Source organism: Bos taurus, unplaced genomic scaffold, assembly GCF_002263795.3.
Source record: "Bos taurus isolate L1 Dominette 01449 registration number 42190680 breed Hereford unplaced genomic scaffold, ARS-UCD2.0 Super-Scaffold_1723_ScbfJmS_2085, whole genome shotgun sequence".
Taxonomy (NCBI): Eukaryota; Metazoa; Chordata; class Mammalia; order Artiodactyla; family Bovidae; genus Bos; species Bos taurus.
Window position 1 is genome coordinate 3,137,411 of NW_020192292.1, and position 24,964 is coordinate 3,162,374.

Here is a 24,964-nt window from a genome sequence, read left to right on the forward strand (position 1 = left end):
TCACTACAGCAGCTAGAAGGGTCTTTATGGAATACAGATCTAATCATTATAATCCTTCCTATTAAAACACTGCCTGAAATATAAATACAGAAACTCTTTTCTTCAAGGTTCTGGGTGATGTGGACTCTGCCTATTTCTCCAGAGTCCTCTTAGATGATCCTACATTATCTTTCTCTTAGAGCCACTCTAACTTACTTTCATTCATTCATGATCACCCTTCTTCAATAATATTTTGCACCTGCTCTTCCTTCTGCCTGGAATTCTCTCATGATGCCCCTTCACAGATTTAATTGTATTCATTCTTCAGCTCTCAGCTGTTGTATTACTTCTACTGAGGATAGTTTTCCTGACCACTCCATTACAGACCCTCCTGGCACTATTGCAGTTGTGTCCATTGTAATTTGTGTAGTGGTGGTAGTGGTATTGTGTGTGATTATTTGATTAACACTTGCTTCTTTTAATAGACAGTAAACCCAGTCCCCAAATTGCCACTTTTTCCAAAATGATGTTGATGATAATAACTCTTTTTATTGAGTTCAAATTTAATAGCTGCTGTGGTATGAACGTGGCTAAAAGCTAAAATGACACAATGGAGTTAATCCACATGAAAAGATTATAACTGTCTGGCTTATAATAAGCATGTATAAATGTTTCTTTAAAAATTAATTTAATCAGACAGCAACTCTCTTAGGAAGGAGTTATTATTTTGCCCATGTGACAGATACTGAAACTGAGCCTTTGAGAACTGGAGTAACTTGCCCAAAATTATATCCTAGTAACCATTATCTTTCAACAAGTTCAAATATGGAATAATAATGCCTTAATCAAAATACAAGGAAATAAAGTGCAGGAGTGAATTAACAAAATTATGTGCCATGGTTATATTTATATAATCTAGAAATTTAAAGTAGGTTTAATATTAGAAATTATTTTTATAATATCATACATAACTGGGGCATTGGAAAATATAATTATACCAGTAAATAGTAAAAGACATTAAGCTGTTTATTAAACAGAATAAGGTGATTTAAAAATTCACAGATTCATTTTGATATATGGCAAAACCAATACAATATTATAAAGAAATAAAATAAAATTTTAAAAAAATTTAAAAAATAAAAATTCATTATTATTTGAAATGACTAATTTATATCTTTCAAACAATAAGTATCATACATAAATAAAATTCCAAGGTCACATAAATATACAATGTCTTTCATTAATAGAGAGATATATCATACCCCTTAGATTAGATGGCTCAATAGTGTAAAAATGTCCTTTTTTCAAACTTTGATCTACAACTTTAACATTATTCCAGAGAAATATCTAAGTGAAATTTCCATAACAACAAAAATTTTAGGGTTGAAATTCTTAGAATAAACAGACTAGCCAGGAAAGGTTTGAAACTGAGAAATAATAAATGAGGAACTTCTACTATATTAATACTCTGCGTGGAGCAGAGTGATCCTGATTTTAACAGATTTCTCTGTCTGAATGTGGTCCTGGAACCTCACACGCTCAATAAGTCCAATGTATTTCTTTTTTAGCTGCTAGTGAATGAGCCAGACATGTGATAGACATTTTTTGACTTAAACTTTACAACCATGCTGTGAGGTGAATGCTCTAATGAGACATGTTGTAGATGAAAAACAAACAAACAAACAAAGGCTTGAGGTGGTTAAATAACTTGACTAAGTTTTAAGTGGCAAGATGGAGGTTCAAACTCCATCAAGTTTTCAGTCTGATTCCATTCTGCTCTCAAAATTGCCCTCCCGCTACCTCTGGACCTATTCCTCTTCATGTACTCTCTTGCTGGACAACTGATGCAAACATTCAGTCTGCCAACCAAGTGAGTTTAAATATCGTTTATCTTCAATTCCTCCATCCCACTCTATCTGGGCCCCAAATTTAATCAATCACCAAATTTCGCTAATCCTACTGAAAATTTCCAAATCCCTATTCTGCTTATTCTCTCCATTACTCCCATTATTTCATTATACTCCCATTATACTGCTAAGTGAAATGAACCCCTCTTCTACTCTTGTCTGAGATTTTCCAATAATTTTCTAGGTGATTTTGTTCCTCTCCTTTTCACTTTCTACAGTGAAGCCAGGTATCCCCCAAATATGAATCTTATATTTTCATTTCCCTGACCAGAACCTTTCAGTGAATCCCATTGCCTATGAGATTTAAATTCCTTAGCCTAGCACATAAGAGCCTTTATGTTCTAGCCCTTGCCAATCTCTGTAGCTCCCTGAGGAACTGCTCTACAATATACAATATGAACTTCATAGCAGCTACTTGCATATCCTTGAATGCACACACCAGATTGTCAGTCCTCCTTGCTTTTACACACATAAAGGCATGCATGTGTGTATTTAAAATACACATATTTTAAATATCCTTCTTTGCTATGTCCTTGGGAGGAATGTCTCTTCATTCCTGAAAATGAACTCAAATGATACCTTCTCTTTGGAGATTGCTTAACCTCTCTAAGCAAAACAAAACCCTTCCTCTCGTGTGTTTGCATAATAGCTGCCTGAATTCTTTTGCAGAGTATAATGGAGAGAGAGGAGGCTTTGGATTCTCAGGAGTAGGCTATATATTCAGAGGTCATTGCTTACTAACTGTATGACCTTGGACAAATTATATCAACATGGGATATAATGAAACTCTTCAAAAACAATTTGACTGAAATGTTTGATTCATTAGCTCCTCTGCCTTAATACTAAACATGAAATGATTCTTGACTGAGTAGAAAGAAACTGTGTTAGCTTTTTTCAGAAGAGATAATTTATGTTAAGTTTGTGAGATACTCATTACTCTTCATACTTTCTACTTAGATATTCACTTTCTGCCAGTTTTACCTTTTATAGTGTAAATGTATGTTTTCTTGTATTTCCCAAAATGCATTCATTTCCCTTTTTATGACTATATTCCTTCAACAAACATTGAGTGAGTGCTCATTGTGGTGGCTCAGCTGGTAAAGAATTTGCCTGCAGTGTGGGAGACCTGGGTTCGATCTCTGGGTTGGGAAGATCCCCCGGAGAAGGGAATGGCTACCTACTCCAGTATTCTGGCCTGGAGAATTCCATGGACAGAGGAGCCTGGCGGGCTATAGCCCATGGGATCACAAAGAGTCAGACATGACTGAGCAAATAATACTTTCACTTTCATTATATATGAGACACACAAAAAAACATAGTGATAAGGGCCAAAGGAAGAAATACAAGTACAGTTCTAGGGAAGTCTAGAGAGGGAAATTCTACAAAATTTTAATATAATGTATTTTAATGGAATATCAATAAGGCAAGAAGATTTTGTTTTACTTAAAAAAAAAAATCTTTTAATTTTGTTTTAATTTACTCCCATAGCTCAGCTTCCCATTCCTCCTCATGGCTAGTATAAGCTCAAGAAATATTAGTTCTCAATTATTCTCTTGGAGATTTTCTTCCAATAACTAAAACAGTTCCCATGACAGAGGAGAGTGGCTTCAGGAGCTATCACTATGTTTCCTGTCATTTTTTAATGATAAAGTTTCTGGGGGCAAGTGAAGCACTATCTAGTTCTGTAATGCAAACTGTGACATTTATTTCGGGCATCAGTATTTCTTTATACTGTTTTATAGCTGAATCATATTGATTTTTCTTTCTAGGATGTGTTTGATAAAATAGTGAACAACTCAATCTAAAAGTGGCCATTTCAACTCAATTGTATACCTATGACACACAACCAGTTTTTTTTTATATTGATTCATTGTGTAATCTCATAAACACATGATCATATCTCAGGTTGAGACTTCATTATTTGCTCTGTGTTTAGACATTAACAATGAGAAACTAGCAGAGTGGTAGAGAACATGAGTTTTTTTGTCACTCAGACTTGGATTCAAATTTCAGCTCTGCAGCTGGAAAGCCCTTAGAAAGATTACCTAATGTCTCTGTGCCTCATTAAACAAAATCAGTTATCTACTTATAGTCACCAAAGTTTAAGTTATTGAACTCAATGAATGGCTTAATAAAAATGATGCTAGCTAACATTTATTGAGAAGGTACTACTATGACCTGATGTTTGAAGTTCACTGGACTAAGTACTGGGCTTCCCTGGTGGCTCAGATGGTAAAGCATCTGCCTGCAATGCGGGAGACCTGGGTTCGATTCCTGGGTCGTACTGTATAGGGAGATGGAAAAGAAGAGGGGATTTCATATGGGAGATGTTGTTGACTAGATCTAACACATCATTGAGCAGATATGTGCTACAAATGCTGCTGGTCTGAGATACATTTGCTGTGTGAGATATTTTAGAGTTATGGGAGAGAATGTGGAGCATCCTCAGTCTTAGAGGTGAGGGCTGCTTGGGACCACTGGAGGGCAGAGGTATAAAGTGAGAAGAGATCAAGCTTGGGTCTGAAGCTTTGCTCCAGATATTGGGGAAAGGATGACTGACATCAATGTCAGGACCAAGAGAAAGTTGAAAACCAGGACCTTAACTGAATCACTGCATATGTACAGAATGCAGCAGAGGGAGAAAACCAATATCCACAGGATGATGGAGCAGGGGTGGGGTAGACAGATGAGCATATATATGTCTTAATGAAAAGCAGTGGATGGAAGCTTCTCTGGTATGTAAAGCATTCTGTGAGTGAAATTTTGGAGGCATTGGAATGAGTTGTTTCAAATGTGTGTGTAGTGTGAGGTTACTGTTAGGTGTGCTGTTTACAGGGTAAACCAGGAACAAACTGGCTCACCCCAGGCTTCTGCCTAGGGCAAAGGCTTACATCTGAAATGTCTAGTAATATACAGGGCTGGGAGAAGATGCTTGATAGCCAATTGCCTGTTGTTTAACAGGAACTCATGCTTCCTTGGTGGTAGGCAGATCTATTAACTTGGAAGGAGCATTCCAGTTATGTTATTTGTAGGAGCTGCTACTGTGAGGGCTGTAGATCAGGTAGATTAATTGCAAAGCCAGACAACTCCAGCTTCTTTTGGAAGCTGGACTTCCAGCTCCTGGGTACAGACATACACAGCCTAGAAGGATGAATGACAGCCAATGACAGTAAGTGGCCTTAGGAAATGTGAGATTTGTGTTGGAAAGTTCAATACATTGCTAGGAGGATTGATACAGCATGCAGCGAAAGGTGAAAATATTGAATTGGTAGGTACACAAATAAACATAACTGATTGATGTCTGTCTGTATTTTGGATGGTAGGCCTACAATCCTACATCCCTAGAAATATCCTTTCTGCTTTATTCAAATACACACTTGCAAGTAACCTGAGTCATTCAGAACAAGCTAGAAAACAGTGGCAGAGCATTTGTCTTTTGACCAGAATCATGACTCATTAGAGGTGGATGGGACCCTATACTCTGCCTGGTCTCATTGCCTCATTTTACCACAGATGCCTTGCTGTTTGGGAGCACTGCACAGGGGTAAAAGCATGGATCCAGGGGTCCCCTGCAAATCTCAACTCCCAGATTCATAAGCTGTGTGAGCTTATGAAAGTCCCTTGAGTTTCCTAATCTTTACTCTCAGGCAGGTCAAATGGGCTATGGTGTCTGATCCTGTGCCTGACAGGCATAGGTGATGAGCTAACTCACCCTTGGAAGCAAGCAAGAACTCTGGTTCAGGAAGCTCTGAAAGTAACCCCGTGGGGGACCATTCCTGAGCTGGAAGGAACTAAAGGACTTTATTTGTGTATGCATTTCTCCCCCTACCTCCAATAGTTACAGAACTAGGTCCTCAATCTGAGGAGATTGATCCTTTAAGCTCTGGTTTGCCAGCCAAGTGCTGGACCCATTCAGGGAGGAAGGAACGTTGGGTGGTTTCAGAGTGTTCTAGGCCAGAGTCGGAGGCTGGGCACAGGACATTTACATCTAAGGGGTCATGTCTTTATGAACAGGTCCTGTGTTAAGGAGGAGTGAAAACACAGGGTTGATAGTACCTTGTAAAAGGAGTAAGACGCATTATAAATAATTTACGAGGTGATTAGGTGAGGTAACATCAGCTCCTCCTGAGCTGCCTGAATAAAAGTGACCTGAGGAAGCATAGCCATGTATGCAGCATCCCCTGAGGAGAGATTCAGATCTGGCAATAATCAAAGCTTTTCTGAGATCCTGGAGGCACAAGCATCTGAAATCACAGGACTATCTCCAGGCAATGTATGAAGACCGCAAGCTGATCTTTGCACAAGCATAATAAGAGAGTCCAAATTCTTGACTAAAGCTCCCAATTGGTCATACTGTAAAGAGTTTCCTAAGATTGGCATAGTTGTTTAGGAGTTTGCTGATTTTAATACTAGACAGAGGAGACATGGGGGATTAGTGGAATAAAAGGAAATAGAATGTGCAAAAACCTAGAGGCAGGAATGAACAAATTGTGTTGAGGTCATTTCTAAGCAAAGGAAAGGCATCAAGGACTGGAGCATTGAGAGTTTTCCTGCATGGTATAAGCCATGAACTAAACTTTGAATGGCAGATTTGATTTAGAACACCAAAGTGTGTAGAGGTGGCAAAGGGTGACAAAAGAAGCTCAAGCAAAGGTCTAGAAGTCAAAATAAATATGACTTCTTGAATGGACAGTAGGAAACCTGAGCTGATTCGAGTGAAAGACATAGAGCAGAGAGAGTTAGAAGAGAGACGTTATTGCCTGCATAGCATGGGGTCTGGTTAGTGTATATCTTGAAATTTGTGGATGGGTAATTGAGTCTGACAGGATGGGAAATAGGAACCATTAAGCATTTCAGACCAGGGGGATGTGATGAAAACTTCCTGCAATGGAAAGAAAAGAGTCTCAGGTTAGTGTGGATTATTAGAGAATGATCACTGATCTAAGATCTAAATGTATTCTGAAAAGTCTCATGAAATGATTTTCATTGACACAGTGGTGATATACACATATTTATTGTTTTATTTTGTTTCTTTAATGTGAAGCTTTTAAGTATTGTTCATGATTGTAGTTGAGTTAAAAATAGATAAGGCTATAATTGAAAGCATTTATGTACATTTCAGTAACACAGAGAATAATGACCTAGGCATTATATAAAATTTAGAGATTAGAGGTTTACTTCAAGCCATGTAGTACTACTTGTCACGGCAATCCATCTCAGTGATCAAGCCTGAGGAGCTAAGTTCATAGCTACTAACACTGGCAGAAATTTAGGCAGGTAACATGCAAGGCTAAATATAATACAAATACAATAAAAGTGAAGTTGCTGTTAGTATACACTTCATTGTCCTAGCCGCTGTGGAGTCAGTTTACCTCCAAGCATCACTTCTCTGATAGAACACCAAGAATTTTGCTACCTCCTCATATACCAGGAACTGGAGAATGACTTCCTACTCACTAGAAAGTTACACTGTGAATGCAGAAATGTACGTGGTGAGGGAGGCAAGGGACACAGGCCCTCTGAGCCTCATCTGCTGAATCCAGACATTTCATCAATGGGCAACAGACTTCATGAAATGTCCTAAGATTGAGTGAGTGAAGTCACTCAGTCGTGTCCTACCCTTTGCGACCCTGTGGACTGTAACCTACCAGGCTCCACCATCCATGGGATTCTCCAGGCAAGAATACTGGAGTGGGTTGCCATTTCCTTCTCCAGGACCATCCATGGGATTCTCCAGGCAAGAATACTGGAGTAGGTTGCCATTTCCTTCTCCAGGGAATCTTCCCGACCCAGGGATTGAACCCGGGTCTCCCGCCTTGCAGGCAGACGCTTCAACCTCTGAGCCATCAAGGTCCTAAGATTAGCCTGAATAAAACCATTTGTTTTTCAGTGTAGAAGATTCATTTCAGCATCTATGTTAATAACAAGGCCAACTTTTTTCTTTCCTACTTATAATTTTAACTCGCAAACACTCAAAATTCTGTTGGAATTTCCCCAAACCATCTTCTGGCATGATAATTCCATCGCTAGAATGACTCATAGAACTCAGAGGCTGTTTTGCTCATGTACATGCTAGGTTACTTCAGTTGTGTCCAACTCTCTGTGACCCCATGGACTGTAGCCTGCCAGGCTCCTCTGTCCATGGGATTCTACAGGCAAGAATACTAGGGTGGGTTTCCATGCCCTCCTCCAGGGGATATTCCTGACCCAGGGGTTGAACTTGTATCTCTTATGTCTCTTGCATTGGCAGACGGATTCTTTCCCACTGAACCACTTGTCAAAGAGTGTTATGGTTTATTACAGTGAAAGTGCACAGATTAAATTAGCAAAGGTAAAATGTGTCAGGGACAGAGTCCGGGAGAAATAAAGCACAGGTTTTCAAATGTCCCTGGAACAGCACTGAATTTCAGCACTATGATGCTGCCTGTGGAGAATCTTATCATTTCTACATAATTCTTCACAGGATGTGACAGAACATTCCCAAGTTGTGGGGAATGAGAGGGAAGGCACAGCAGTTTCCTGGCTGTTCTGCATTCACATGTTGAACTTGATGCCTACTTGGCTTGAGTCTTCTACCCTATATCTGACCAAGTTCCACTCTGTCTTAAGTTGTCTTAAGTTTTCTTTCAGTGTTGTCTTTGTAACTCAGTGGTTCCTACTTTCAATCGTCTGCAGAATTTTAATGCAAGTCTTAATCCCGTTTGATATGTTATCATTAGTTTTTCTCATAATCATTTCCCATTTTTTCCCCAGTAGTTACTTTTCTTTTTAGGATAATAATCATATGCTGCTGCTGCTGCTAAGTCACTTCAGTCGTGTCCGACTCTGTGTGACCCCATAGACGGCAGCCCACCAGGCTCCCCCGTCCCTGGGATTCTCCAGGCAAGAACACTGGAGTGGGTTGCCATTTCCTTCTCCGATGCATGAAAGTGAAAAGTGAAAGTGAAGTCGCTCAGTCGTGCCCGACTCCCAGCAACCCCATGGACTGCAGCCCACCAGGCTCCTCTGTCCATGGGAGTTTCCAGGGAAGAGTACTGGAGTGGGGTGCCATTGCCTTCTCCAATAATCATATAATTGATGCCTAAATTATACATACTGTGTCAAGTATCATTCTAGGTATTTTACATATAATCACTTAATCTTCAAAACAACCTCATGAGTACTGTTTCCTGTTGCTGCTGTAACAAATTACCACAATTAAAAGAAAAAAATAACCTGCAAAATGAAACACAAATGTATTAGCTTACAGTTCTGGAGGTCAAAAGTCTGAAACGGGTCTCCCTGGGCTTAAATCAAAGTGTTGACAAGGCTATGTTCCTTTCTAAAGGATCTAGGGGAAAATCCACCTCCTTGTCTTTTCTAGTTTCTAGAGTTTGAAACCTAGCAGGACCCTATGGGGCTCTGGGCACAGAAGCCTTTGTTTGTCCCTTTCCCTGAGTCCCAAATTTCAGTTCAGTTCAGTCTCTCGCTCTGTCATGTCTGCCCTCTGATTCTTTGTGACCCCAAGGACTGCAGCACACCAGCCTTCCTTGTGCATCACCAGCTCCCAGAGCTTGCTCAAACTCATGTCTATCGAATTGGTGATGCCACCCAACCATCTCATCCTCTGTCATCCCCTTCTACCCTGTGGGGCTCCTGGGCACAAAAACCTTTCTTTGTCCCCTTCCCTAAGCCTCAAAGGGCAGGTTCAAACAGTTGCTAATTAGGGAAGGGAGGAGATGCACAGATGAGAAAGGAACATTCAAGAAACAACAGTGCAGCCTTGGTGGCAGGGTCCTGGATCCCTCTCAAGGGGAACACAGAACAGTATCTTTTAGCTCTTTTGCAGGACAAAAACCCCCACCAAAAGGAAGATGTTAACTACTTGATGAATCACTCTTCATTCCAAAGGTCACAGTTTTCCTGATGCCAGATGAACTCTGGATTGAAGGAATTCAGGCCCTGTAAGCAGCCTGATCCTTATCAGCAATCCTCCCTCTAGACTATAAGAATTAAAACTCCATGGGCTGAGACACACAGTTTTGAGGGCATTAGCCCGCTGTGGCCACCCTTTGCCTGGCAAAGCAATAGGACTACTCTTTCCTACTTCACCCAAAACTCAGATTTAATTAAGTGTCTGGGTACAAAAACCAGATTTGTCTTCAAGATTACACACATTCCTTGGCTTGTGGGCTCCTTCTGTTACCAAGTCCAAGCTCACTCTGCTGGCTGCATGACAGGCCAATGAATCCAAGAGACGAGGTGTTGAGGCTAGGAAAATGACTTTAATCAGGAGCCGGCAGATGAAGAAGATGGCAGGCTAGTGCCTCAAAATAATCATCTTATTGGGGTCTGGATGCTGGGTTCTTTTAAAGATTAGAGATAAGGGGAATTGAGGAAGCAAAGAAAAAAGCCATTACTCTTGCAAACATCTCCTAGAATGGCAAGCCTCTGGCAGAGGATGTGTTAATTTCTTCCTTCCTGTCATCTACCTGCGGACAAGGTTCTGAACACAGGCACTTTAGTTTAACAGTCAGGCAGAGGGGCAGGATTCCCTGAGGCAAACCATTCTGTATGATTATAATAACAAAAGCAATGAAAAACTAGTCAAAGAAACAGTTCCAAGATGGAACAGAATTGGCTTCCTCCTGCAACACTTTCTTAATCTTTAAAGCGAGCAATGGTGGTTGCTGTACATCTGAAATGAATACAACCTTCTAAAGCAAGAATGCTCCAATAAAATTTTTTTAACAAAGCAATGCTGGGCCAAGTTCTTCCTAGATCTCTAATTTTCTCTCTGAGCAAAGTTGGGAGAGTCTCCATTTCTAAGAACTTATGTGATTCCAGGTGGGCTTCCCAGGTGGTACTAGTGGTTAAAGAACCCGCCTGCTAATGCAGGAGATGTAAGAGACACAGGTTTGATCCCTGGGTCAGGAAGATCCCCCGGAGGAGGGCATGGTAACCCATTCCAGTATTCTTGCCTGGAGAATCCCATGGACAGAGGAGCCTGGCGGGCTACAGTCCATAGGGTCGCAGAGTTGGACACGACTGAAGTGACTTAGCATGCATGCACACATTCATGGGAGTCCACATCAAGTTGGCAGAGTAGGAAGCCCACTTCCTTCCACAGACACCCCAAACTACAACTAGAGTACATGTAGAACAACTATGTCTGAGGACAACCTGAACACTAATAGAAAAGATTTTCCACAACTAGGGATATAAAGTAAACGCCAGGCAGGAGGAGCAAAGACGCAGTCTAGTCAGAACCCACATCTCTAATGTGGTAACAACCACAGATGTGCCCCTGATGAGTGAAGATTCTGAGTCCACGCTGGGCTACTTGACTCTGTGGGCTTGGAAGATAAGCCTATATAACACCTGAATTTGGAAAACAATGGGGCTTACTTCTGGGAGAGTCCAAGGGCTGTGCGACCCCAAGGCTCTGCTCTGGAAGGGCTTACACATAAACTCAGTCTCAGTGCAGACGCCACAGCTTGAAAAGCACCTGGGTCATATGAAAAGGAGATTCATTGACTACTTTTAGCACCTGTGTTTGGAGTGTGGGGACCTGTTGGAACTTTCTCCAAGGATGAAAGGACTGGCAGGCCTTTTTTGGGGGGTTGCTTTGTTTTAAACTCTCGTTCCACCTAGCTGGCCTGGCACTGGAAAATGTGGTCACTCTCCATCAGCCTAGCTAACCTTGCCCTGCTGTTCACCTGAGAATCCACTCAGCCCAGCCTGCCCACCCCAGTTGGGCCCTCCAAAGTGCCTCCTGTCACACTCTATGTGGAAGGAGGCCTTGGCCTGCACTGGCACCTCACAGCAGTTGAAACTGGCCTCATAGCAAGTCATGTGGGGACCAGCCTTGCCCACCAGATCACCCAAAACAGCCATGGCCAAAAAAAGTCAATGAAAGCAATCTACAGGTTCAAGGCAATGCTGATAAAAATATCAATAGAATTTGTCACAGAAGGAGAAAAAAAATTTAAAATTTGTATGGAAACTTTGAGAAAGAAGAACAGGGCTAGAGGATTCATGCTCTTTGACTTCAGACTTTACTACAAAGCTACAAGGATTAAAAACTAGAACAGTACTGGCACAAGAACAGATATGTAGATCAATGGAATGCAACAGAGAACCCAAAAATGAACCCACAATTACACGTTCAATTAATTTATGACAAAGGAAGCAAGAATATGCAGTGAGGAAAAGTCAGTCTCTTCAATAAGTTGTGTTGAGAAAACTGGACAGCCACATGCAAAAGAATGAAACGGGACCACTTTTTCACATCATATAAAAAATAAATTCAAAATTGATTAAAGACCTGAAATCATAAAATTCATAGATGAAAACATTATCTTTGACATTTCCCTTAGCAATATTTGGGGGGATTACTCTCTTCCAGCAAGGGCAAAAAAAGCAAAAATAAACAAATGGGACTGTGTCATTCTAAAAAAGTTCTGCACAGAGAAGGAAACCACCAACAAAACGAAAAGGTAAACTACTCAATGGGATAAGACACTTGGAAATGTTAAGTAAAATAAAGGGTGGATATAAAAAGTATATCAGAGAAGGCAGTGGCACCCCACTCCAGTACTCTTGCCTGGAAAAATTCCATGGATGGAGGAGCCTGGTAGGCTGCAGTCCATGGGGTCGCTAGGAGTCACACACGACGAACGACTTCACTTTCACTTTTCACTTTCATGCATTGGAGAAGGAAATGGCAACCCACTCCAGTGTTCTTGCCTGGAGAATCCCAGGGATGGAGCCTGGTGGGCTGCCATCTATGTGGTTGCACAGACTCAGACACAACTGAAGTGACTTAGCAGCAGCAGCATAAAAAGTATATAAAGAACTCACACAATTCATCCAAAAAGAAACCATCCGATTAAAAACTGAGCAGAGGACTGTAATAGACTTTTTTCCAACGATGACATACAGATGGCCAACAGACACATGAAACATGTTCAACGATATTCCAACAATGACATACAGATGGCCAACAGACACATGAAACATGTTCAATGATAATAATCATGTAGGAAATATAAACGAAAACCATAATGAGATAGCACCTCACACTTGTTATGATGGCTATTATCAAAAAGACAATAAGTGTTGCAAAGATGTGGAGAAAAGTATACTACCCTTGTGCACTTTTGTAGGAATGTAAATTGGTGCAGCCACCAGGAAAAACAGTATAGAAGTTCCTCAGAAAGTTAAAAATAGAACTACCATATGATCCAGCAACTTCTGTGTAATTACCCAAAGAAAATGAAAACACTAATTCAAAAAGACATCTTCACCCTTAGGCAGCACTTTTTTTTTATGCTAGCCAAGACATGAAAGCAATCAAGGTATCCTTCAATAGATGAATGGATAAAGTAGATGTGGTATACACAATACAGATGTATACACAATGGATGTTGCTCAACAGTGGGTGGATCTAAAGGATGTTAAGCTAAGTGAAATAAGTCAGAGAAAGATAAATATCATGTGTCCTCACTTATATATGGATCTGAAAAACAAAACAAAGGAACAAACACAGTAAAACTGAAACAGACTCACAGATACAGAAAACTGGTGGTAGCCAGAAAATAGGGGCTAGGGTGTTGGAGTAAAATAGATGAAGGGGATTATGAGGCACAGACTTCCACTTATAAAAGAAAGAAGTCATGGGGATATAATGTATATTATAGGGAATATAGTCAATAATATCGTGACCACTTTGTATGGTGACAGATGATAATGAGACCTATCAGGATGACCATTTAAAAATGTATACAGATTCTTGAATCACTGTGATGTACATCTCTGAAACTAATATGATATTGCATATCAGTTATACTTAAGAAAAGAGAGACCTACAGAATTACATGCAGCCTACCCAGATAATCCAGGACAAACTCCTCATTTCTTAAAATCTTTAACTTAATCATATATACCATGTATCTTCTGCCATGTAAAGTAACATGTTCACTGGCTGGGGCTTAAAGAAGTTTAATAACTTACTCAAACTAGTAAATATTGAGGTTAGGATTCAAACATGATCTGGCTCTACAGGCCTTCTTCTTAAGTACTACTCACCTATCAGGATCCCCTAAAGAAGACAGCACTGTATTTGTCACAGAGCAATTGCCTGGTGTGTATTTGTATAATTGTTTGCAGTCTTAAGATGGTAGAGTAATGAATTTGAGGTGGGAGCCTAGTGAGGGAACCATAATCCTGCCCACCCACTCACATTCTCCTCCTGTTCCCCATTCTCCTTGTCACTACTAAGAGTTAGTTTAGTTTTTCAATAGATATGTGTGTTTCCATGTACTTTACCATCACAGCTTAATGTGCATTCCATTCTAGCATGACCTCAAGGATTTGGGTAAACTCATATTGGTCCTGAGGAGCATTTCCATTTGCAACCTGTGTCTGCTTAGAACATTCAGAACAGATTGCCAACTGTACAAAGATATAAGAGGCCCCAGGAAAAAATAGGACATGGGCTCTGGCTCTGAATTTCCTCAAGTCTTTAGATAAGATTCTCAGTTTTCTGGGTCTTTAACACTACCTTAATACTCCTGTTAGAATATTGAAGCAGAGGTCAGAAGTCTGGAAGGCCCTTGCCTACTGAAGTAGGTTTTAAAACATGTATTATTCTTCACATGTGCCTCGCTATTTAATATTCTTCAGGGGCCTTTTACCAGCCAGGATACAAGCTCTTGGGTGTCTTCTGCATAAAAGCTGCAATTAGAATATTTATGTATTTTTAGGGCAATAAAGGAATAACTGAATATCCATATCCAGAAAACACAATATTTGCATAATGAAGGCTTGTCTTTCTCTAAGTCCCTAGATAGCCTTCTTTGTGTCTTGACAGTTGCATTCCCTGGAGGTCAGTCATCATTATAAATTTAAAGTGACTTTTACAAGAACTCAATTAAGAGCAAACTCAGAAGAAGTTAGTGCATGTGTAATTCATGTATTTACTTGGTTACACAAGTAGAATGACAATGACTAGCAATGTGTAACTTCAGATGATGCAGTATTACATAGTTGTTAGCAGTTTCTGTAGGTGAAAAAATGTAGATAGAAATTAGTCATAAACTCTTTATCCAGAGAAAACATCTGGACCTCCTTTTTCATCTTTATTATAGAGTATAAGGTGTGTAGGACTTCAAAGCCAAAAATATATTTTAATGATCTAATTGAGTACCTATGTATGGACACAGGAAAGAAACTTATTTGGCATTGAGAACTGGTAGAAGAGATATAGTGACTGTAGATATTTACTATAGAATATCTGCACATTGAGAAATACACTTTGTTTTTAAATTGAAGTATAGTTGATTTACCTTATTGTGTTAATTTAAGGCATATAGCAAAGTGATTATGTGACTCTAAGAGACTCTATGGACTGTAGCCCGCCAGGCTCCTCTGTCCATGGGCTTCTCCAGGCAAGAATACTGGAGTGGATTGCCATTTCCTTCCCCAGGGGATCTTCCTGACTCAGGGACTGAACTCTGGTCTCCTTCACTGGCAGGCACATTCTTTACTGCTGAGCCACCAGGGAAGCCCAAATAGTTGATTTACCTTATTGTGTTAATTTCAGGTACACAGTAAAGTGATTTTATATATATATATATAAAATATATATATTTTGCTATAAAGCAATAGGATCTATAAAAGAAATCTGATTTTCTTGTTGATTCCCATTATAAAAATCAGAGAAATAGTCCATGGGGAAAAGAACCTGAGTAAACCATTTGTTTTGTTTTTGGATTTTTTTAAAGGGCTTCCTTGGTAGCTCAGCTGGTAAAGAATCTGCCTGCAAAGCAGGAGATCCCAGTTTGATTCCTGGGTCAGGAAGATCCCATGGAGAAAGGATAGGGTATCTACTCTAGTATTCTTGGGCCTCTCTGGTGGCTCAGTTGGTAAAGAATCTGCCTTCAGAGACCTGGGTTTGATCCCTGGTTTGGGAATATTCCCTGGAAGAGGACATGCAATCCACTCCAGTATTCTTGCCTGGAGAATCCCCATAGAGAGAGGAGCCTGGCCAGCTACAGTCCATGGAGTCACAAAGAGTCAGAAACATCTGAGCGACTAAGCACAGCACAGCACAAATGATGAAGAAGGCTTCTTCTCCAAAGAAAAGCCCTTCACTTTTTCCTTTGCAGTGTTTCAGAATGGGTAATGCCACAAGACAAATTCCCCTTCAGCTCTTTTCATCCATCTAATGCTTCTACAAAAAATAGAGGAAAATTTGAAGCCATCAGTGTTGACACTTTTGTTAGCCCAGATAGAAGAGATTGAAATAATTGGCTAATGTCAAGTATGAGGATTTTAGCTATCCATTGTTTTATTTCATTTAAAGAAAAACAACTTCTCTCCTATATAACCTACTACCTTCTATATCTAAGAATTGCTTTTTAAAAAATTAAAACAGTTAAATAATTTATTAATATGTGCCTCTCTATGAAATATTTTATTCTAATTAACTGTATGAAATGAAGCAAAATGTGTGGAGGAAAGCAGATATACAAAATTTCCATCTGAACATTAAAGCAGGAATCATCAAGACATTTCCCTAATATTAATGGCTTGCTGCTCCTGCTTTTTATCTTACTGTGCTGATGGAATACATTGCAACTGGAGAAGTTAAAATGAAAGAGCCTGCCTCTCTGAAAAGCTAACCCATAAATGAGTGGTTGTGACATCAGAAGGCCCACTGCCCAGTGCTTGGCCTCCCACAGTCCACAAAAGAGACACTCGGTGCCTGAATGTGTGTCCTGCGTATCCTGGTTGCTCTACAACCATTGCCTCAGATTTTAATGTTGGCTGAGAATGAAAACCCTCCTCATTTTTTTCCCTACTTGAATCACGAAGTATGGGAAGTCACAATTATAGGCAAAATAAGTTAACTGCTAAAATAATCATTGTGTTTGAGTCTAAACTTTTCAATTTAGAGAATTTTTTAAAAAATTTTTTTAGCCACGAGTCTTAACAACTTTTAGAGCAACATGGAGAAATAGAAGTCAGGACTCCTAACCTCCTTTTTAACACATGATACAGCTGTCTTTTAAATTTACCTTTCTTTTATCTGGAATGTCTAGTAGAGCATTCTATTGAGAAATAATTGGCTTTTTCCTCCCAAGTTTATTACAAAGGAAAACTTGTGAGTAATGGAGTTGCTTAAGCATGGAGTTAGTAAGGGTTTGATATGTTTGTCTTATACACAAATATACTAGTTTAGAACCTGAGCTTAAAAACTATAATTATGGAAGTATAGATAGCATATTTTCTACTTTTCAAGTGTTTACATTATGATGGGGAAAGAGACACATAAGCAAATAATTATAATGGAATTCTGTGAGGTCTTGTGAGAGACATGGAGAGGATGTTTCAACAGCAAAGAAGAGCTCTTAATTTTGATTTGGAGGAAGAAAGGAGCGTGGTTTCCAGGAAAATTAAATAGGTGAGGTCATGAAAGTATATTAGAAGTTTATATTTTCTTAAAAAGTATCTAGTTTTAAATAATCTTCCTTTGGATAGAGGTTGAAAATAAGATAATTATAAAATTTAAAAAAATGCATGTTGTTGTTTAGTGTGTATATATCTATTTTTTGTTTGTTTGTTTGAAAGGGCACTGCTGATCTGAACTCATTCAATTATCCAATACTTTTCACAGTAACTCTATTTTCCTTTTACATCTTGTGTTTATAAAGTTATATCTTATGACCTATGCCTTATGTTCTACCTAATTCATTAGATACTGCTAAATGTCCTTCCCTGGTTCTTCCTCCTCTTCCTAAATGATAAAAGTTGGATTGCTCTAGAGCTTAGTACTGGATTCTCTTTTTACTCTTTATATCCACAACCTTGGTGGTTTCACATTTATAGATTTAACAATCCTCTATATGCCATATGGTATAGTTTCCCAAATTTACGTCTGTGGCTTTGATGCCCCTTTTGAACTTCATATTCAATATGCAACTACCTCCATGACATTTTCTCTTTTCCAAAAATGAGCTCTGAGTTTCTCCCCAAGAACTGCTTTTTCACCTTAGAAAACAGCCTTCATCCAATTGCTCAGGACAGATGTGCTGTCACTCTTGACTACTCTTATCACCACTATCCCCATCCATTGCATCAGCAGATCCTGTTACCTGAGCTTATAGACTACTCCCAAATTCATTCCTCCTGTAACTATTTCTACCGTTAGCTCACTAGTTGGAGCAATCATCATATTTTTCCATAACTATTTTAATAGCTCAAACTGGGTATTTTGTGTTAGTTCAGTCTTTGCAGTGGAAGACTTGTGAGGAGTTAATGATAGAATTGTGCAATGAGTGGTCAGAATGAAATGGAAGCCAAGACCATTAGGAATGAGAAAGTCAAGAAACTAAGAGGTCAGGGTATAGAAAGATTATCTACATAAATTTTGAAATTGTCAAATTGATGACAAAAATAGGGCAAGAAAGTAACATAGGGATTCAGGTGCTAAAATCTAAAACATTAAGTGAATGAGGGGTAAAATATTTGGTCTCATGTATTTCCACTTACTTTGTAACTCCTCTCTACTTACAGATCTGCTTTTGCATAAATCTCACACCTCTCACCAGTGCGTGGGTTCTCTGTATAGCCTTCCACATTTAATTCATATTAATGGCCTCATTCCCTGCATTGTTTTTCAGCTCAAATTCCTAAGAACAAGAAATAGATTGGCTCAACGTATCCCTGTTTGGGTGGTCTTCTTCTTTTTTTTTTTTTCCCTGTCTGTGGCAGACCACATCATAGTTTATCCTTTGGTTATGTTTCAGCTTCTGGTCTGATTAACTGTAGCCAGAGGGCAGACATGGAAGGACAGGGCAGGGATAACGGTCATGACTACCTAGGATTGTAACTTCAGTAAAAATTGGATTGAGTGGTTTCTCTCATATGCTTAAGGCATTGAAGGCACTTTGGATGTAGCACACAATTATTGAAATGTCAATATGGTTGTGTCAGAGACTGAAGTAGTGAAGCAGCAGAGAAGATGTGGGCAGTGGGAGGATATCATTTTACAAAGTACTAGCACAACCCACTCCAGTGTTCTTGCCTGGAGAATCCCAGGGATGGGGGAGCCTGGTGGGCTGCCGTCTACAGCGTCACACAGAGTCAGACACGACTGAAGCGACTTAGCAGCAGCAGCACAGGCGAACGGGCATTTCAGTAGAACAAAACAAAAAACTAAACTGAGAATGTACAAGACTTCACTTAGATCTCTATGTATCTTAGATATTAAAATGTGCCTTATTTCCTTTCTTTCATTCATTTACTCAGTATTTATTAACCAGGCACTGTTGGCTAGCTTGTGGTATAATGAGTAGAAGATCCATGTAGAAAAATTAGAAAGTCTCTGCTGTTGCCCATGACACCAAAACCCTCCTTGTTATGTCAAAACTCAGGCCACCTTAATTAGTTCTTAACTCATTAAGAAAGATGTGCAATGCTTCCTAATGGATTATTACTTTTCTTTCTTATAAGAATTTGTTACTTTCTTCTTTTTACTTTCTTGCCCCTTAAAGTAGGAAGAAAGATAGCAGACTTCATAGAAAATCAGAAAGACTAATGAAGTCAGAAGGCAGTACTTTGAGGATGAAAGTAGTTACTAAGTATTAAAGTGGGGCCCATGTACCCCAGTCTGTACCAGGACTCCCTGAACTGAAGTCACACCATAATGGTTTATAATGCCAAAAGGCCTTTGTTGAAAATTCAAGTGATACAATGTGGTGCTTGATCATCTTGGATTTCCAATAAAGTATTATTCTATTTTCAAGGACATGACCTCTGAAAAAATACAAAGACATATATTCAGGACAGCAAGGGGATTTAACTGGACAGAATGAATGAAGTAAGGATCCACATCATGGTGCATATTTCAATGTTCAGAAGGTGTATGTGGTAAAAATCCTCTACTGCATTGCTTGATCTTGAGTTATAAATACTAAAACAAAGGGATTTGCAAGCAGAGTCCACTTGGCATCTAAGATGCTTCCAGGACCTGAGAGATTAGGTAAGATGAAGGTCGAAAGTAGGTCTGAGAACATTGATCTGGAGAAATCCTATAAATAGTTGCTGTATAGCTTAGTCTGGTCAGGGATGGGGAAATCAGACTGAAGAATGATGTGAGATTGTAGGTTATTTGCTCTTTATGTGTATGCTTACTATTTATTTTCTGTACTCAGAAAACAATTTAATTGTGTCCTCTGTTCAAAAGATGTGTTGAAGTCCTTAACCTCCAGTACCCATGAATCTGACCTTATTTGGAAACACAGCCTTTGCTGATGCCATTAATTAAGAAGAAGTCATACTAGAACAGAGTGGACTTCTAATCCAACATGACTCTTGTCCTTATAAGGAGATGGGCATGTGAAGACAAAGAGGCACAGGAAGAACACCAAGGATTGCTGTGAGCAGAAGCCAAGAGAAAAGCCTGAAACATATTCTACCTCAGAATCCTCAGAAGAAACCAACACCTTGATTTCAGGGGCCTCCAAAACTGTAAGAAAAAAATACATTCCTGTTGTTTTAAGTCACCCACTTAGTTGTCCTTTGTTACAACAGCCCTAGGAAATGAATACCCTAAGGATGAGAAAATATTCCATTCAATCTATGCGTGTGCATTTATTTTTCTGTCAAACAATTCTGTGCTCACTGCTACATGTTCTAGGGCAGGAGTTGAGAAATTTTTCTATAAAGGGTTAATGTTTCAGGCTTGGAAGGTCACTAGGTCTCAGGTGCATTGACTCAACCCTGCCCTTGAGGACAGAAGTAGTCACACACAGCAAGTGAGTGGTGGTGACTGTGTTCCAACAAAATTGTCTTCATGAACATTGACACTTGAATGTGGTGTAGTTCTCAACTCTCATGAGATATTATTCCTTTGGTTTTATTGAAACATTTAATATGTAAAAAAAAAAAAAAAAAAAAACTTTTTAGCTTGTGGGCCAGAATTGGCCTGAGAGCCACGGTTTGCAAACCCAGTTTATAAGTGAAAGAAAGTAGGTTTTTGACTCAGAGCTGGCTTGACCACTTGCTAGCAGCCTAATTTTTGATGTTTCTTTACTCCTCTGAGTTTTGATTTCTTCTCTTACAAACTAGAAATAATTATGTTCTCCTCAAAAGACCAGGGAAAGAATAAATTAGCTCTTAGCAGGATTGGTTTCAGGGGCATGTGATCTATGCAATTTCCCAGGACCCTGCCATTTGAAGGGCCCTGCATTTAGTTTAATGCTCTGTTGTCACCATCTTGAGATTCTTCCTAGTTTTGTACAGGTTCTATATTTTCATTTTGCATCAGGCCTAGTACATGATGTGGCCAGTTCTGGCTCCTAGTACCAACTAGGAGCCCCAAAGAATAGTTATTTGTATTACTATGCATTGTGATGTGTAGGTTATTGAAAAGCTAAGCTTTATCCTTGGTAAAGGAGGCATGGCTTCTTTGGGAAAAGGCAAGGATATTTGCTCTTAAAAGAAAGGCAGTGATTATAAGAAAGACAGACATACTCAAAACAGATGAGCAGACAGACAGGAAAAGTAAAGAAATGATGATCTAACCCTCTAACATGCCAAATTGGGAGCCAAGAAGAAATGCTCCAGAGATGACCCCTTTGTGGGGGGAACCTAACGATTCTCTTGTGATGAAGTTTTGTGCTAGGAAATAACTTGGGAATGTGCTGGCTTTGCAGGGATCTATGCACAGAATGCTAAACAAATCCTTGCAGTCGGGTCTTGCAGCAGTCTTTATTTTGAGCAGTGACATCAGAGCATTTATCCAAATACTTGTTTAAATAGAAATGTAAAAAGAGGTGCATTACAGCGTCTTCTGCGCAGCATAAATCTTACCCTGGTAGAAATCTGGGACTCTGAGGCTGTCTTGCCAACACAGCACTGAGTCTGACCTACTATTAATTTCTTTTGCTCCTTGTACGTGACTGAATTGGAAAACTCAAGAGCTCCAAATGAATTAGATGATCACCAACTTTTCATTCCATTTTTCAGAACTGCTTCCAAGTTAAGAGTCAAGCACTATGCAATTCAGAAATAAAGAAGTGACATCATTTTTTTCCCCTTTATATCTGGGAAGCCACCCTTATCAGTGAGAAAGTTCCCCCTGATAGTGCTCTAGCTTGTTCGGGTTTATGTCAGACAGCATTTCAAAATATTTTGGCTGCTGAAAGAATTCCATTTCCAGGCTCATAAGCTAAAGCCAGGTTTTCCCATCTACTGTGAGCTTTGGTAGGGCTTTCATCATGAGGGCATATCTAGTAGGAAGTGAAGGTGGTCCATCCAAAAAGCTACTCAGTGACTATTCTGCCAATGCCATACCCTCACTCGGGGAATGGCTTCAACAACTGGCTGGGTATATCTTATTCAGAATTATGTAAGCAAACAAAACCATTATAAAATGGATAATAGCATATACTAAGCAGTTTATATTATACAGCAAGGATGGTTATGTACAGATCTTACTGCAGTATGAAATTAATGTGAACTTCCATTCACCACTCACTAAGTTATTGGTGAAGTTCTGAGTCACTTGTGTGTAAAGTGTGTTGATGCTAAACTTACACAGTTGGCTTTCTTTTGTTGTCTAGGTGGCTGGACTAGCCCTGAGTCACTTTCTCATTTCTTGCTGATTCCCATTGGGCTGGTCACTTTTCAATTCAAGGGTTGAGTCTGCCAGACCTCACATCTTCACATTCCTGGTGAAAAAGTGGATAAGAAACACAAACTTCATTAGTCAAGAAGTTCAGGAAACTCGGCTCTGCTTCTCTTGTGGCCGCCTGCTATTGTTCATCGAGCCCCTTTGTTATTCATTAGTACCTCCAATGCGTACTGCTCAGGGATGGAGGGAGAAGGTGAAGACTAATTAGTCAATTTGTCTTTTTATTAGCAGGTCTGGCAAAGACTTGGAGGAGGGTTCACAAACGATGGTTAAAATGAAAGGGAATCATTTACGCTATTTCTACACCTGATTTCCAAGTGAGCTGAAGGCTGGCTGAAATTCCCTTTGCTAAATAGTATCCTGAGGGTTCGAATGCTTTATACAAATGCCTGCCTTAGTCTAGGTCTAAAATGGGAATCTAACAGTTGGCTGGGATCAAATAAATTTGCTGTATAAGTTTAAAAGATTAAATAGATTTAACTGATTCCCCCTTCCACTTAAATGAGTTAAAAAAATTGGGATTTGGTTTTATTTTGTTTCATGTTTTACATAAGAAGGCATAGCCTTTAAAAGTCATGCGGGACTGAAAATAAACAAGTGAAAACATAAATAAATAAATATAGTAATTTTAGATAGTGGTAAGGGCTAGGAGATTAAGCCAGATGAAAAATCAGTGACTGAATGGGAACATGATGTTATTGTAGATCAGGTAATCAGAAAAGACCTCTTGAGGAGATGGCATCTGATCAGGAACCTGAGTGATGAGAAGGAGAAGTTCTGAGGGGACACCTTCCAACCAGAGGACTCAGTTCAATTCACTCAGTCGTGTTTGACTCTTTGCGACCCCATGGACTGCAGCACGCCAGGCTTCCCTGTCCATCACCAACTCCCAGAACCTACTCAAACTCATGTCCATTGAGTCAGTGATGCCATCCAAGCATCTCATCCTCTGTCATCCCCTTCTGCTCCCACGTTTGATCTTTCCCAGCATCAGGGTCTTTTCCAATGAGTCACATCCGGTGGCCAAAGTATTGGAGTTTCAGCTTCAGCATCAGTCCTTCCAATGAATATTCGCCGGCTGATTTCCTTTTGGATTGACTGGTTTGAACCAGATCAAACGAGAGGACTGGCAAGTGTTAAAGTTCCCAGGCAGAAAAGAAGTTCAGCTGTAAGAGAAGCTACCATCAGGCTTGTGTTATTGAAACAGTGAACAAGGGGACAAGTGGTAAAAGACTAAATTTGAGACGTAGACAAACATCAGAGAACACAGATTCCTGAAGGCTCTATTAAAGGTTTTGTGTTTCATTCTAAGTACAGTGGGAACTGGGCTTCCCAGGTGGCCCTTAGTGGTAAAGAACCTGCCCCCCAATGAAGGAGACATAAGAGATGTCGGTTCAATCCCTGGGTCGGGAAGATCCCCTAGAGGAGGGAATGGCAACCTATCCCAGTATTCTTGCCTGGAGAATTTCAGAGGAGCCTGGCAGGCTAATGCCTACAGAGTCACAAAGAGTCAGACATAACTGAAGTGATATAGTACACATGCACAGTGGAAATTATTATTGAGTTTTAAACAGAGAAGTGTCATGGTCTCAAGTATGCTTTATTCTTACTTTTGTTGATAACAGATAGTAGGGCAGATAAGAGTTTTAGCTGGGGGACCAATTAAGAGACTGTTGAAATAAGCCAAGAGATAAAATGAGAATTAGTTTAAGATGGCTATGCTGGAGATGATGAAAAATAGCAGAATTAGATATCAAATTTTAAGGTAGAACTTGTTAATAGAGAACTTGTTAATTAGAACTTGTAGAACTTGTTAGATAGAACTTGTTAGGTAGAACTTGTTAGGTAGAATTTGTTAATTAGATAGGGGTGGGAGTAGGATTGAGGGGAAAAGAGAAGTCAAGGATAATTCTTTGTTTAAATTCCTAAGAAAATATGTGACTTTGGACAAGTAACTTAATGTCTCTGAGCCTGTTTCTTTATCTGAAAAGTGAGGATTACCACAGCTACATCCCATAGTATACTTAACTGACATCAGTTGAAGGATCCGTACATCTCAGGTATTTTGATTTTGCTTTACATTTTTATTTAGGTTTGTGCTCACAAGGTTTCTAGAAGGTTATTAAAGGACATTATTTCCATTCTACACACAAGGAAACTGTGAAGGTTTAATATCACATGGCAAATAAGTGGCAGATGCAGGCCTTAAATCTATTTTTGTTTGCTTCAAAGCTCATGCTTTTTCTGGTTAAATGATGCCCAGAATTGTGATAGTCGACTGAATCTTGGAAACATGACTCTATCTTAAGGACCTGCAATGCTATAATTGGGAATCTGAATAGAGAGTAAAAGTCTCAAACTTTATAGAAAGCAACAAGCCCAGAGTTGCTCTTCT